Source organism: Canis aureus, chromosome 12 (assembly GCF_053574225.1).
Source record: "Canis aureus isolate CA01 chromosome 12, VMU_Caureus_v.1.0, whole genome shotgun sequence".
NCBI lineage: Eukaryota > Metazoa > Chordata > Mammalia > Carnivora > Canidae > Canis > Canis aureus.
The window spans coordinates 48,693,017-48,708,101 of record NC_135622.1 but is presented as its reverse complement, the minus strand read 5'-3'; the positions used below and the strand labels follow the sequence as shown (position 1 = coordinate 48,708,101).

At 34.6% G+C, this 15,085-nt stretch overlaps 1 long non-coding RNA gene across 9 annotated transcripts in view; it reads left to right on the top strand.

Moving 5' to 3' along the window:
• LOC144281158 (uncharacterized) overlaps positions 1 to 15,085 on the top strand; it is a 366,474-nt gene that overhangs the window by 75,951 nt on the left and 275,438 nt on the right. For all 9 annotated transcript variants that reach the window (XR_013349638.1, XR_013349642.1, XR_013349639.1 and 6 more), the window contains one exon: positions 2,715 to 2,772. This is a non-coding gene — a long non-coding RNA (uncharacterized LOC144281158). The remainder of the gene's footprint in view (positions 1 to 2,714; positions 2,773 to 15,085) is intronic.

Sequence of the window (15,085 nt, the reverse complement as noted above, 5' to 3'; positions counted from 1 at the left end):
GGCACATGGTGCATACAGTACAGCCGCATCCTCCCTACCTATTTGCAAAAAAGGATATTCATTTGCTAGCTGAATACTGCACAGATCACCATTTTCAATATCATTACTAATGAAGCGCACTGTGCTGCTTTGATTGCCATCCGAATGTGAGCAGCTAATTAGATTGATTGTCTATTTGATGCCTGCTGATTAGCTCATGAAAGCCCTCTGAATTCCTGACTTTGTGAGAAAATGCCCCTGACTTTATGATTACTGATTGATGCTCCAATTTCTGATTGCTGTGTGAATAGACACTTAATAGCTCTGTCACCTTGACAAGGGTTTTGGTATTCATCTGATGAGAAAAACAGATCTAGGTGCCCTGTTTATCAAGGTCTACCAAACATTTTAAGTTCTTTAGAGTGTGAAGACCACGAATCAGGGGGCACCTATGGCCTTCTAACAAGGCCTGTGACTAATATCATATGGTTACTGAGAGCAATGAGAGGGGAGAAGACCTGCAGGTGACCCTGAGGCTCTGTTCTTCTCAAAGACTGATTTTAGGATGAGGATTAATCTGTATAGTCCAAGAGTCATCTCTTTGAGTTGATAGCTTCCTTTCAGGAGGGAGCGTGGGGAGCTATAGCCCCTGATGTAGACTTTCTCTCTCCTGTGTGCACTAAAATACCTAGGAAGACACCAACAAAGATAAACTCCCCACAGAAACACAAAGAACTGACAGTGGACTTGTTGATGACATCTAGGAGAATTATCTTACTCTGTAGTGTATAAAACTAGACTATAAAATGAAGCACCTGATTCAACTAAATGCTGATTGCAGAAGTAGGTGAAAAGCCTCTTCAGTCTCACCCAGGCTTTGTGTCTGGATTCAGAATGCTAAATTGTGCTCCAAGCAGAGAAATGGAAAGATACCTTTTTCTCCACTATGGGCTAGCTGTTTCTGAAACAGGTTTAATGTCTCCTTCATTGTCTTTCTGTATCCAAGCAGAGGGTACCACATTCAGGCTCACAGTTACCCTATGATACAAAGGTCTGAAAACCTATTCACTCTTGGTAGTTAAGTTTTTCAAGACAGAAAAGGGTGTATACACACCGATTACCTAAAAGTAGATGTATTGGTCTAGAGAGGAGTCTGAGGATGACATTTAGGGAAAAGTGGAAATGAAAGACAGATGTGACCCCCTTCATGTCTATCTGTAGGGCTGATGCTGGTGATTAGTCACCTTCCCGATGTTTTATAGTCAGAAAATACAAAGCATTGGTGAGGATTTGAACAGTGCAAATGCTCATGCATACAAGCTGGTGTGAAGGCAACTGACAAAGTACTTTAGAAAACAGTCTGACATCTCAAGGATAAGATTGAACAACTCTGCCTCTTGCCACATGCACTCAACCCAAGGCCAGCCATAGCTAGAAGACACCAGTGAGAAGGCACAAGGAGACCAGGGTGAAACTGAAAGTGCAGAGGAAGACGTAAAATGCCATCTTGCATGGATATAATCCCCATTCTGCTGATCACCAATTTTCATATAGTCAAATATATGTTTTAACTATCTTTTCCTTTAGGGCTAATAATGTCTATGTTTTTTTTCTTTGAGAAAGTCTCACCACTCTGAAATAATATATGTATTTTTGTGATGTCTAAATGGGATGTCTTCAATCAGATGAGGGCCCCCGAGTGTGGGAGACTATGTGTTGGAAGCCAGTGGTGCTGACGATGAAAAAATTCATCTGCGGCAAAATAAGACAGTTTATTGAATATAGTGCAAAGAGGCTGTGGGCAGGACAGCAGAGAAGAAGCTGTCTGCCCCTAGGCAGTGGGTGGGGACTGTTTTTAAAGGGGGAAGAGGAGGTAGGAGATGTATGGAATCTTCCCTTTTTGGGTGACTCTTCCTAGTGGTAAGTAGCCTATTGGTTAGTTAGAGCTTATGGCTATTTTGAGGTGGGTCACCTGCTGGGCCTGTCTGGTCAACCAGGGAGTCTCTGTGGGCCTTTCTACATTCTATCATCAGTCAAGCCTGTTTCCTAAAAGTGGCCTCTACTATTTTTATTACTGGTCTTCTAAATAATTTAAAGTTTCATATTTTACGTTTAAATATTTTAATTTATCAGGGTATGACAAAAAGTAGGGATTTACTTTTTTAATATATGGGAATACAGTTTTCCTTTCTTTTTTTTTTTTTTGAATACAGTTTTCCTAACAAAATTAATAGAAATATCTATCCTATCCAATTGAAGAGCAATCCCAATTCATATATGCTCTTTTTATAAATGTGTGTATTTTATTTTGGGGGTCTTTGTTGAAAATTTGAGTAGAATTACAGTGCAGCTATAGATCAATTTGGGCAAAATCTTCACACTTTTTATTCATGAATATGTCATTTATCTTTACTTACATAAGTTTTTTTACAGTTTTTAAAATTGTTTTATAAATTTCTATGTAAAGATTTCATAATCTTGTGTTGGATTTATTCCCATGTACCCTGTATTTTGGTTGCTATTTTAAAAGGAGATCTTTGTGAAATTTGCATTTTCTGTTTACTGTTGTCATACAAAAGTGCACAGATTTTTATATATCTATCTTGTGTCCAGAAACATAATTAATAATGGTCTCATTTATACTAATAGTTTGTCTCTAGATTCTTTTGGGCTTTCTATGTGACAGCCATATGTTCTACAATAATGATATATTTTTCTTTTGTCTATTTCTGTAGTTTCTTTCTGTCTTACTGCAACCAAAGTTGAAGAAGGTGTCGGTTGAAAAGGGCAGTAGTAAGTATTCTTGTTTTTCTCCTGCCTTTTAAAAAGGAATTCTTCACTATTTCATTGTTTAAAGGTTTTAGGGATAGTCAGGATAGGGAGGTTTCTTTCATTCATAGTTCCCTAAACATTGTTTTTATTATGAGGAGTGTGCGTTAAATTTTTCTGAATATAATTTGGCATTTGAGATTATATATGAACTTTCTTCTTCAATGTGATTGTGTAGCAATTACATTAATAATTTTTTAAAATTACTTTTCTGGATGTCCCCTATTTTATCATAGTATAATCTATCTATCTATCTATCTATCTATCTATCTATCTATCTATCTATATATCTATATCTATATCTATCTATCTATATATATATAAAGATTATTTATTTATTTATTCATGAGAGACACAGAGAGAGAGAGAGAGAGAGAGAGAGGCAGAGACACAGGCAGAGGGAGAAGCAGGCTCCATGCAGGGAGCCCGATGTGGGACTTGATCCTGGGTCTTTAAGATCACACCCTGGGCCAAAGGCAGCGCTAAATTGCTGAGCCACGGGGGCTGCCCAGTGTATTATATATTTTTTAATCCATTGCTGAACTTGGTATATATTTAGGAATTTGCATCTAATTACATAAATGAAGTCAGCTTGTGGATTTTTCCTTTTTGTGTTGTTGTCTGATTTGATGTCAGGATTTTACTAACCTCATAACAAGTTGGGGAGTTTTTTGTGTGTGTTCTTTGAAAATGTGTAAAAATACAGAAGTATCTTTGTTACTCTTATCTGTTCTTTGACATTTTATGAGAACTTGTCTCTAAACCTATGAAAGCCTCATGGCTTTATTTATTTATTTTTGTTTACTTGAGAATTTTGTTAACATTTAAAGAATCATTCAAACCTAAATCATCTTCTTAGGTAAGATTTTGTAATTTGTACTTTCCTTAGAATGCTTCCATCTAATTTAAATTTTCAATTTCTTTCACACACAGAATTCATAATAGACTACTACCTGTTAAAATCTCTCTTGTTGCATTGTTGCAATTTATATACTAATGTTAGTTATTTGTCTTCTTTCCTTTTGTTTCATGATTATTTTTGCCAAAGGTTTGTCGATTTTGTACATCCAAAGAACTTTAGGTTTCTTTTTTAATTGAAGAATAATTGACTTAGAATATTATATTAGTTTCAGATGTACAACATAGTAATTTGGTATTTAAATACATTACAAAATTGCCACCAAAGCAAGTCTAGTTTTCAGCGTTTCATGAAAATAGTATATAGCTGGATTTTGTCAAGTCTAGTATGATGAATTTTGTCTCTTACATAAACATTGAGTATAGATTTCATACATATGGATTTATATCTACCATACATCTATTTTGAGGTCTCTGTCTTGCTTTTGCTATTTCAATTCTTTGTCTATCTCTGTCTCCTCATGACTTTTTTTAGATTCATTTATTTTCCTCCTGATTTTATTCTTTTTCCTGTATATTTTGTATGGAATATATCATAGTGTTTATTTTGTATTATATGCTTTTTTTTCCCTGTATATTTTGTATTGTATATATTGTATATTTTTTTTCTAAATTTCACAAATTTAGGATTGATAACCTCTTTACATTTTTCAGGTTGTCTCCGTATTAGTTTCCTACTGCTACTATAACAGATCACCATAGACTTAATGGCTTAAAACAAAACAAATTTATTTTATTTTTTAAAGATTTTATTTATTCATGAGAGACAGAGAGAGAGAGGCAGAGACACAGGCAGAGGGAGAAGCAGGCTCCCTGCAAGAAGCCCGATGCAGGACTTGATCCCAGGACCCTGGGAATAGGCCCTGAGCCAAAGGCAGATGCTCAACCTCTGAGCCACCCAAGCATCCCTCATTAGCAATCTTAATTCCATCTGCTACCTCAATTCCGCCTTTGACATGTAACATATTTACAGGTTCCTGGGATTAGGACATGAATATCTTTAGAAGGCCATTATTCTGCTTGCCACAGTCACCCTAGAAATATTAACATGTGTTTGTGATTTAATACATTTAGTGTTAATCTCTAACTCCCTCCCAAAGGGGATAGGGTATTTAAAATATATAAACATATATCTATACCCTTTTAACATATAGTTATTATTTAAGACTTTAGCTCTATCTTGATTTTTCTACATCCATATTAGAAGTCACCGTTAATGGAAAAAATCATTTAGATATATTTATAACATCATGGTATTCATTGTTCACAATTTATTCTTGCATCTAAAATTTTTCTTCTGGAGTCACATTATTTCTCTCATTTTTTCTTCATTACATCTTCTGTTAGTGAAGGTCTGTTTTCTCCGTTTTTATTTGTCCAGAAAAAATCTTTATTTTACTCTTTATTTAGATAGTATTTCTGGTTATATAAGTCTAGATCAAAGGTTATTTTCTCACAGCAATTCTGGCTTCCAATTTTTGCTATTTAAAAGTTGGGTTAAGAGGGAATAGGAGATACAGCCTTCCAGTTAGGGAATGATAACTCAGGGGAAAAAGGCAGAGCATAAAGAATATGTCAGAAATATTATAACGAGGTTGTATGGTGACAGATGGTAGCTACACTTGTGGTGAGCATAGTATAACTTTTGGAATCACTGTGTTGTATACCTGAAAATAATGTAACATTCTGTGTCATCTATACTCAAATAAAAAAAACACCCCTCCCCCCCAAAAAAGTTGGATGTCAGTCTAATTATCAGTTCTTTCGAAGTAAACTATGTATTTTTCATTTGTCTGTTTTGTCTATTGAGAGGTACTACAGCTTCATTAAGGTATGTCTGATTTAATTTAATATTGATTTCTTGTTCTTTTTTCTATTTGGGATTTGTTGATTGTCTAAAACTTAAGCATTGTTGCCTTTACTCCAGAAAATTCCTATCTGCTATATCTCTAAATATTACCTACTCACTTTTTAAACTATTCTTCCCTGGTTCTCTGTCTTTATGTATTAGGCCTTCTTACTCTGTTGTCCTCTGCATCTTCATCTTGATTTTATGTGTTTCTTTATTTTTCTCTGCTTGTTCTTTGGATAATTTCTGCAATTCTTTTTCATATGACCTGGAAAATACTTTATGATTCTAATATGTTCAGTCATTTGGGGGTTGATTTTAAACTTTTCTGTTTTTCTGCTCACTTTATTCATATGTGAATTGTTTCTATACTTTTTTTAGTGGTGTCATTGTTAATTCACGTTTCTTGAAAATTTCTGTTTCTCAAAGAAGGTTAGCATTTGTTTTCACTAGATTGGATGCTCAAACAAACCAAGACTGTTTGGCTTGAGGTTTTCCTGCCTATGTAGGTATTATAAATTAAAACTAAAAACCCATGTGATTCAGGACACTGGTATAGGAATTCTCTGATTTTTTTTTTTCTCTCTCTCTGTTCCATTCATTTACAGTAAGATCTATGCAGCACACTTTGTATGGGAGGGATTTTTTGGTTCTAATTTCACTTACTGAGGGCATTGCACTTTGGTGGTCTCAGGTTTATTACATACAGTGGAATATTTTTGATCCTTAAAAAAGGAATGAAATTCTGCAATATGGATGAGCCTTAAAAACAATATGCTAAGTATAATAAGGCAGTCACAAAAGAACAAATATTGTATATTCCTATGCACATGAACTTTCTAGAATATGCAAATTCATAAAAACAGAAAATTGATTATAGGTTACCAGGAACTGGGGAGTGGGAAGGGATGGTGAGTTATTGTTTCATGGGTATAGAGTTTCTGTTTGTGGTGATGGAAAGATTTGGAAATAGTGATTATGGTTGCACAACAACATGAATATAATTAATGCCACTGAATTAATTGTACACTTAAAATGATTATATGTTAAATGTATTTTAATAGCAGTTAAATTAATTTTTTAAAGCTTTTATTTATTTGAGAGCGAGCTGGTAAGCATATGCACAAGTGTGGGGGGTGGAAAGGGAGAAGCAGATTCCCAATTGAGTAGGGAGCCCTATATAAGGCTTGATCCCAGGACCCAAGGATCATGACCCGAGCCAATGGTGCCTTTAAAATAATTTTTTTTTAAAGCTGAATTTAGGCCTCTATATATTAGCAGAAGCTCCCCTCCTCTCTAACTGCTGTGCTAGGTCACCGATGGCTTTTAACATTCCTGGCATCTAAGTTTTGCCCCTCTTTACCTTTGCCTTAGCTATGTTTTTAAAATAAATTTTTATACATATGTATTTTATCTAGTATTGAGGTGCACAGTTGAAACATTTTTAGATATAGTATTTCTCTGGAGAAATTTAAGAAACAGAAAGCACATAAATGATAGTCGAAAGCAAGGGAAAGAAGTATCTATTTTTGTAGCAGGAGCTCATATCCAAACAGTGTTGGATAAGTTTGCCCAGCCATGTCATTCATTCTTGCCCCACAAGCCAGATCTTTCCAATGCTGGTGCCTAGTCATGAACGTGATAGCTACAAATGAAGCCCACTCATCTCCAGCTGCCTGCTGATTATTCTGGCCATTCAGGGAGAGAATCAAAATCTGCTCTTTTGTTCCTCTCTTTTGCTCAGTAATTATATTTACTTTCACAAAAGACTGAGTGAAGGCTAAGTCAGAGATTTGTATGATGCAAGATGTCTCAGTCTGTTTTCTATCCCTAAATGGAAGATGAGGATTAATTCCTTTATTTTTCAGGGAAATCAGTGTGGATCCATTGGCATGCTGCTAGCAAAAGTTCCTTGATCAAATACATTTTTCACAATGTACAGACTGCCAACTGTTGTTACAGCACTCTGAAAAGCACATTTTCTTGACTTTAGTATCAGTTTGTGTTGACTTTGAATTTAGAGGGGAAAAAAAGCCATTAACCTCCAGAAATTATAGAAAAATAGTGTAGCTGTATGGTATGGCAAAGTAATGGATAAACAATTATATGCAAATGAATGCAGATACTAGAGGTCTCAGAGGGCAGACTCTATAACTTCTCAAATGAATCCCTTGCCATAATCTTGTTAATAGCAGAGCACATGTTGAGTCCTTGCTGGCCTTTTAACACTTTAGTGGGGATGTAGTAGGATTAACAAGTCAGGCTAAAGTATGGCTTTTTCTGTTGGGTTCCTAGAATAGTTAGTTGTGTGAGAACCCAAAGTGTTTTAAGCAGACTGATTACATACATTGATTGATGATTGGATTCAGAATAATTTTCTCTCCTTGGATGAGAAAAAGTGATGTTTATTGACCCTGTTCATCCAGTCAAAATGGTAATGTAAGATAAGCATGTCTGCTTGTAAAAGCAGCAAGCCAGGGGAAAGTCTAAATGTATGCAGGCTCTGAATCTAAGCTGTGTTTGTGCATACAGTTGATTGACATTGACTGTCACCCCTCCTCAACATACATGCACCCACATGCACTTGTCTTATTATAGATGAACAAGACATTGGGATTGCAGAAATTGTTTTTTTTCTCCATATTTCATTGAGAAGATAATCACTGCTATTCTTTATTTGCAGTTAATGTGCCGTATGTGCAAAAGGGAAAAATGATTAAATGAAATCTATTATCAGAAACACTCAGACCTAATATTTGGTAAAGAAAGCTGATTACTCAATGTATCTGTCAAGAGAGTTTTATGTCTCTAGATCACTTAAAATGACTCTCTGATTACTGAATGTATCATTGTACTCTATTTCCTCCATATTTGGCCAACCCTTCCAATATTGGCTCCTTGGCATCCCTCTCTCAGGAGGCAATTTAGTCCCTTGTGATCTCTTTATAAATACTCCCAAAGGTGCACAGAATCTGGAAGGCATATTGCTATCTCCTGCCATGACCTGATTTTTAAAACAAGTTCATCTAGTATGATGGAGGGACAGAAGAGACTTGGAATAAAGCTAAATGGGGGATAGGGTAAGGGTAGGTTCAAGAAATGTGAAAACAAGGGTGGGTCAGAATTTAAAGGAAAACAATGTACTGGAAAATGATTACTTTTCATGCTTGACCCTTCTTCTGGGAAAGGTACCATGTTACTTGTAAGAAATTCTCTTCTTCCAGACCAATCATGCTGGTATGAAGACTACATTTTTAATGACCTCACATATTAGGCCACAGACTCTCTGAATCCACCCACATTGTAATCAGACTTCTTCAGATTTTTAAACCAATTTAGAGAAGAACAAGTGTCATACCTTCTCTCCACGGAAAATTTGAAACATGTAAATTTGGAGGTACTAGTAGGCATGGTTCTAGTTGCATGAAAGGCACCCTTAGAAGACTGACACAGAGGGAGAAAAGAAGGGGAGGTGGAGAGAAATCCTGGGTGGCATTTTAGTACTACAGAGATGTATGACTCAGAGATCGAGTCATCTGCTCATCTCCAAGGCCCAGTATCATCCCCACCTTTCTCAAAGCTTTTCTATTTGTTGAAACTAATTTGATTTTGTATTTCTAGCACTTTCAGTCCTCAAGTCCTGACCAACAGCACAAAAGGAAAGTTTTCCTAGAAACTGTGTTGCTAAATCAGCTCTCAGGTGTTGTCATATTGCAAGGTTTTAAGACTTACCCTCTTTTTAAATTGCTGGAATTTGTGAAAATTGGGTGGCTTAAGCAGAAATGATTGTTCTTTCCTTCCTATTGCATTTTTTCACACAGATAATTATTTATTAACATCTATCTCTCCTACACATCTGTGAGCTTCTTAAAGGCAGGGGCCAGATTTTATTTTTGACTATCTTCAGATCCTTGAAATAGTTTTAGGCCCAACTTAAGCTTCAAAAAAAATAATTTTTCAGTTGGGTTTAATTGAGCTCCAGTGTCTCCTTAGGATTTTACACTGTTCCTTGAATGAAGTGCCAGGCATTTCTCTCTCTCCCCTTCCTGGGATCTTTTACTTCTCCTTATGCCTACTACAATTCTTACCTATTGTCCTGATTCCTAGCCTGGGAGCTCTGACTCTCAGGAACTTCCAGGAAGCCAAGACTTCAAGAGGAATAGCTTCTTGACATTCTGATGGACTTTTTTTCAAAAACAAAACTCCATTTTGGAAAGAAACAGTGAAACTCCATGTCATTCATGACTCATTTCATTTACCAGGTTGGACACTTTGGATGGCTTATCTCAGCAGGTTTCTATTCAAAACACATGTTATTTTTCTCGAGTCTCCATAATGAAGCCAACATTTAGATGCAATTCCCTAAAGAACCCACAAATATTAAAAACCCAAGCATATACCTTCTCCACTGCTCATTTATTTTAAAAATATAGTTAACATGAAACATTTCCTAAGTGCCTGCTGTATATCTTCTATATGCTTTCGTATTGCATCCTTATTTCACTGAGAGGGGATTGGTATTCAGAGGCATCAAATATTTTGCCCGTGGTCCAGAAGTAGTACTTAGCAGAGCAGAACTCATAAAGGAGTCTGAACTTTGTCACATTCTAATCCTTAGAATGTCCACAGTCCTTGCCATTCTATTAGGTTCACAATGATGTTACTGGCATAAGCTAACCTACTTCAAAATGTAGCTACCTTCTATTATTCTACATTCTTTCAGAAAGAAATAACATGCCATTTAAATATTGTGGGTCATCTGCAAGACTCTTACTTGCATGGCTTCAAATAATACTGACTGGATTTGCATATGCTAATTTTTCATTTTCAATATTGGATTTAAATTCCAGCAGTACTTATATTCTTTTAAAAATCTAGCTCTTTGCCTTTGTGCAAGACTGTATCTAATTACCCCATTCTGCATCTGTCAAAATGGGTCACTGGTGGGGTTTCAGAACAGAAACTGCCCCTTCATATTTTTTAAGTATACAAATCATTGGTATTTTTTGAATTTATAAGGTTGTGCAACTGTCACCTTAATCTAGTTACAGAACTGTTCACCACTAAAAATCTCCCTTGAGCTCTTTTGCAGTCATTCACTGCAGAGTATCCCTGACCAAAGCAACCACTGATCTGTTTTCCATCTCTATTAAGTTACCCTTTTTAAAAATTCTACTTTATTTTTCAGTTTTTCTTTAATTTCCAGTTTGTTAACATGCAGTATTAGTTTCAATTAGTATACAATGCAGTGATTCAACCCTTCCAAACAACACGCTCGTGCTCATCACAATGAGTGTCCTCCTTAGTACCCACCACATTTGTCACCCATCCCCTCAGCCGCCTCTTTTCAAATAACCATCAACTTGTTCTTTATAGATTAGAATCTGTTTCTTGGTTTGCTTCTCTCTTTTTTTTCCTCCATACTCATTTGTTTCATTTCTTAAATTTCACATATGAGGGGATCCCTGGGTGGCTCAGCGGTTTAGCGCCTGCCTTTGGCCCAGGGCGCGATCCTGGAGACCTGGGATCGAATCCCACGTCGGGCTCCCGGTGCATGGAGCCTGCTTCTCCCTCCTTCTGTGTCTCTGCCTCTCTCTCTCTCTCTCTCTCTCTGACTGTCATAAATAAATAAAAACTTAAAAAAAAAAATTTCACATATGAGTGAAATCATAGGGTGTTTGTCTTTCTCTGACTGACTTATTTCACTTAGCATAAAACTATCTAGCTCTATTCATGTTATTGCAAATGACAAGATTTCATTTTTTATGGCTGAGTAATATTCTATAATATATATTTTATATATTATATGTATATATATATGTATATATAATCATACATACTTATTTATCCAACAATTGATAGACACTTAGGCTTTTTCCATAGTTTGGCTATTATTGATAATAAACATTGGTGTGTGTGTATCCCTTTGAATTAGTATTTTTGTATTCTTTGGGTAAATACCCTGTGGTGTGAGTATTGGATCCTGGGGTAGTTCTATTTTTAACTTTTTCAGAAAACTCCATAGTGTTTTCCAGAGTGGCTGCACCAGATTGCATTCCCACCAAGAGTTCAATAGGGTTCCCCTTTCTTTATCCTCACCAATGCCTATTGTTTCTTGTGTGTTGATTTTAGCTATTTTGACAGGTGAGGTAATATCTCATTGTGGTTTGGATTTGCATTTCTGTGATGATGACTGGTATTGAACATCTTTTCATGTATCTGTTGGCCATCTGTATGTCTTTTTTGGGAATAATGTCTGTTCATGTCTTCTGCCCATTTTTTAATTGGATTATTTGTTTTTTGAGTGTTGAGTTTTATAAGTTTTTTATATAGTTTGGAAACTAAACCTTTATCAGATATATTATTTGCAAATATCTTGTCCCATTCCATAGGTTGGTTTTGTTGATTGTTTCCTTCACTGTGTAGAAGCCTATTATTTTGATTTAGTCCCAATGGTTTATTTTTGCTTTTGTTTCCCTTGCCTCAGGAGACATAACTAGAAAAATGTTGCTACAGCTGATGTCAAGGAAGTTATTGCCTGTATTCTCTTTTAGGATTTTTGTGGTTTCGGGTTTCACATTTGGGTCTTTAATCCATTTTGAATTTAGTATAGTGTTAAGAGGGTGGTCCAATTTCATTCTTTTGTGTGTGGCTGTCCAGTTTTCCTAGCACCATTAGCTGAAGAGATTGTGTTTTTCCCGTTGGATATTCTTTCCTCCGTTGTTGAAGATTAATTGACCAAATAATTGTATGTTTGTTTCTGTGTTTTCAGTTCTGTTACATTGATCTATGTATCTATTTTTGTGCCAGTACCATACCCTTGATTACTACAGCTTTGTAATATAACTTGAAGTGTGGAGCTGTAATGCTTCTGGCTTTTCTTTTCTTTATAAAATTATCTTTTTAAGACATTTTATATAAACGAAATCCTATAATATGTAGCCTTTGGTGTCTGGCTTTTTTCACTTAGTATAATGTTTTTAAGATTCATACATGTTGTAGTATATATCAATATTTCATTCCTTCATATTATTGAATAGTGGATTATATGGATATATATAACATTTTATTATATTATCCACTTAGCATTTGGTGGATATTTGGATAATTTAGTTTTGGGCCGTTACAAAAAATGCTTCTATGAACATTTGTATGTAAATCATTGTGTGAGCAAATTTTCATTTCTCTATGGTAGATTATGAAGAGTGGAATTGCTGGGTCATATAAGCAAGTTTATTTTCACTTTAAGAAATTGTCAAAAAGAAAAAGAAATTATTAAATCAGTTTTTGGCTATACCATTTCACATTTCTACCAGCAGTGTGCAAGAATTCCAGTTTATTTCCCAAAACTTAGTATGGTCACACTTTTTTATTATTCATTCTTATAAGTATGTAATGGTATTGCATTGTAGGTTTAATTTCATTTCCTATGACTAGCAATGTGTAACAACTTTGTATGTGCTTCCTAGCCCTTTGCATGTGTTCTTTGGTATATATAAGTTGTTGTCAATTTTGGTCACTTTTTAAATTTTTGAGTTGTCATATAGTATTATGTCATACTGTATGATTCTACTATATTATGTTTTAAATTATATATTACATACTATGTTATATAATATATAATGAATGGAAGTCCTTTAACAAATATGTTTTCCAAATATTTTCTTCCAGTCTTTGCCCTGTCTTTTCATTTTCTTAATGGAATCTTTTGAAGTGGTAAATTTTTCATTTTAATGAAATGTAATCTATTTTATAATTTATATTTTATAACTGGTTTTATATCTAATAACTCTTTGCATGAACTAAAGTCTTAAAACTTTACTCCTATGTTCTATTTGAAGAATTTTAATAGTTTTAGCTCTTACATTTAGGTCAGTGATTGATTTCTTAGTGAATTTTTGTTAAGCATATAAATGATCCCTTTTGTACATGAATAGCTATACTACTACCATTTGTTTAAAATATAATTACAGGGATGCCTGGGTGGCTCAGTGGTTGGGCATCTGCCGTTGGCTCAGATTGTGATCCTGGAGTCACTGGATCGAGTCCCACATTGGGCTCCTTGAAGGGAGCGTGTTTCTCCCTCTGCCTATGTCTCTGCTTCTCTCTCTCTGTGTGTCTCTTATGAATAAGTAAAAAAATAAATTCTTAAAAATATATATATACATATATATAATTACATTGTGTTGTTAAGAAAAAAAAATTGACCATAAACATAAGGATTTATTTCTGGACTCTCAATTCAGTTGCATTGATCTATTTGCTTATCCTTATGCCAATACCACATTGTCTTCTCACTGTTGCTTTATTGTAAATTTTGAAATCTGGTACTTTAAGCCCTCCAAATTTGTTCTTCTTTTGCAAAGTTGTTTTGGCTATTCTAGGTCTTTGCATTTTAAATTTAGCTTGCTATTTTCTACAAAAAAAGTCTTGCAGGAATTTTAACAAGGGTTTCATTAAATCTACAGATCACTTTGGGGAAAAACTGCATCAATTTGGGGAAAAATATTTCAATCCACAAACCTGGCATGTGTCCTCATTTATTTATATTTTATTTGTTACAACAGTATTTTATGGTTTCAGTATACAGATCTTGTACATCTTGTGTTAGATTTATTCCAATGTGTATTATTCTTTTGGATGCTATTCTGAGTAGAATTGTTTTCCTGATGTTATTTTCTGATTGCTCATTGCTAGTATATAGAATTCAGTTGATTTTAGGTATTAATATTGTAATTTGTGATCTTGTTAAATTCATTTTTTCATCCTACTAAATTCTTTTAATGGGGAGGAGGGACATTTTCTTGGATTCTTTACATGTAGAATTATGTCATCCACAAATAAAGATAGTTTTATTTCTTCAGAAATAAATAATAGTAAATAGTAAATAATTTCTGCCCTCCCCCATCTTCTTCCTCCTTCCTCTCTTCCACTTTCTCCTTCTTCTTGTCTTAATATATTAGCTAAAGTCATCAGTGCAATGTTAAATATAAATGGAGACAACAGAGCAGAACATATTTACATTTCTCTTCATCTTTGAGGGCAAGCATTCAGTCTTTTACCACTAAATTTCATGTTAGAACGGTTTGGTTTTTTTTTTTTTGGTATTTTTGTTATGGAATAGCCTATCTCTTCCTAGTTTGTAGTGAAATGTTACTCTGAAATAGTGTTGAATTTCTTTCACAAATTCTTTGCATCTATGGGATTATCATGTGGATTTTGTCCTTTCATTAATATAATGCATTATAATGTTGGCAAATTGAACTTCAATAAATAAATAAATAAACATATGATGCATTATAGTAATTGATTTTTAATAAACTAGGTAGATTTTTCTGACTGAATTTTAGTGATGTGTATCATTCTAGGAATTTGTGCATGTACTCTGACTTGTCACTTGTCTAATCTGTTGACATTCATTTAAGCTGATATTTCCTTATAAATCTCTTAATTTTTATAAGGCGAGTACTGATGAGCCTCTTTCATTACTGATCTTGGTAATTTGTTTCT